This window comes from Schistocerca gregaria, chromosome 10, assembly GCF_023897955.1.
Source record: "Schistocerca gregaria isolate iqSchGreg1 chromosome 10, iqSchGreg1.2, whole genome shotgun sequence".
Classification (NCBI taxonomy): Eukaryota; Metazoa; Arthropoda; class Insecta; order Orthoptera; family Acrididae; genus Schistocerca; species Schistocerca gregaria.
In genome coordinates, this window is record NC_064929.1 from 220,697,111 (window position 1) to 220,698,788 (window position 1,678).

At 55.9% G+C, this 1,678-nt stretch overlaps 1 non-coding gene across 1 annotated transcript; it reads right to left on the bottom strand.

Annotated features, from left to right (window-relative positions):
* Positions 1 to 1,273: 1,273 nt before the first annotated feature.
* Trnat-ugu (transfer RNA threonine (anticodon UGU)) lies at positions 1,274 to 1,346 on the bottom strand. Its single transcript has one exon. It is a non-coding gene; the product is annotated as a tRNA-Thr (tRNA).
* Positions 1,347 to 1,678: the final 332 nt, after the last annotated feature.

Sequence of the window (1,678 nt, forward strand, 5' to 3'; positions counted from 1 at the left end):
TGGAGGCGGGCTGCACGATGTTGGGGCGTGAGCGGAAGACGGCCTAACGGTGTGCGGGACCGTAGCCCAGCTTCATGGAGACGGTTGTGAATGGTCCTCGCCGATACCCCAGGAGCAACAGTGTCCCTAATTTGCTGGGAAGTGGCGGTGCGGTCCCCTACGGCACTGCGTAGGATCCTACGGTCTTGGCGTGCATCCGTGTGTCGCTGCGGTCCGGTCCCAGGTCGACGGGCACGTGCACCTTCCACCGACCACTGGCGACAACATCGATGTACTGTGGAGACCTCACGCCCCACGTGTTGAGCAATTCGGCGGTATGTCTACCCGGCCTCCCGCATGCCCACTATACGCCCTCGCTCAAAGTCCGTCAACTGCACATACGGCTCACGTCCACGCTGTCGCGGCAGGCTACCAGTGTTAAAGACTGCGATGGAGCTCCGTATGCCACGGCAAACTGGCTGACACTGACGGCGGCGGTGCACAAATGCTGCGCAGCTAGCGCCATTCGACGGCCAACACCGCGGTTCCTGGTGTGTCCGCTGTGCCGTGCGTGTGATCATTGCTTGTACGGCCCTCTCGCAGTGTCCGGAGCAAGTATGGTGGGTCTGACACACCCGTGTCAATGTGTTCTTTTTTCCATTTCCAGGAGTGTATTTTGAGCGCAGTACGGACCCGAAGATAATCAGAGCAAGAAATCAAACGGAATGAAATCAGCCTATAACGACCCACCGGAGACCACGTATCCCTGCTACTAAAATACTCAGAAAACGCCGCTCAACAGCCTAAGAAATGTTGCCGGCAGACTTGTGGTTCGTCCCGAATATATTAAGAAGTGCACTGCCTGCCAGCGTGCGGAGGCGACGATGGTGTGAGGTAACACGGAACTTTTCCTGGTCACGAGCGAGCGGCGAAGCTAGGATGTCGTGTACTTCCGTAGGCATTTGCCTGTTAAATGAGGCTACCACGTAACTGGAATCAGTTTGTGGTGGTGTGGGCCAAGACAACCAGTCAGAAAGAGCGCACCCCGTTACTGCAACATCCGACCGCAAGGGACGTTGTTTCGCTGCAGTCACACTAACGGTTGCGGTCGCCACTGATTGCAGACATTGGACGTGCTCGTCTCGGCGGTCGTCGATTACGCGGCGCGGTTGTTCGCGAATGCTTCTGCGCAGAGCGACCGAGGCGGAAACTTAGGTACGAAGCTACAATGAAATGAAAACCCTTAGCTGCTTACAGGCGTTGACATACGTCAACGGGGACAGGTGACAATGTGTGCCCCGGCCGGGACTCGAACCCGGAACTCCTGCTTACATGGCAGACGCTCTATCCATCTGAGCCACCGAGGTCACAGAGGATAGCGCGACTGCAGGGACTTATCTCTGGCACGCCTCCCGCGAAACCCACATTCTCGACGTATTGTCCCGCACCACATTCGTAGTGCCCCCGCACATTATACTCATTACTCGCGGCGCGTTGCCGATTCCCGTAAGAGTTCGGGCACTGTTTGTGTATCTGCACAGAAGATGGTCAAGTGGCCGGTGAGCCTTCGGAATATGTCCGAAAGAACAGATACTATCGGTGACCAAGCATCTCGTTAGAATGAAATTACAATGAAATGAAAACCCTTAGCCGCTTACGGGCGTTGACATACGTCATATGTCAAAGCCTGTAAGCATCT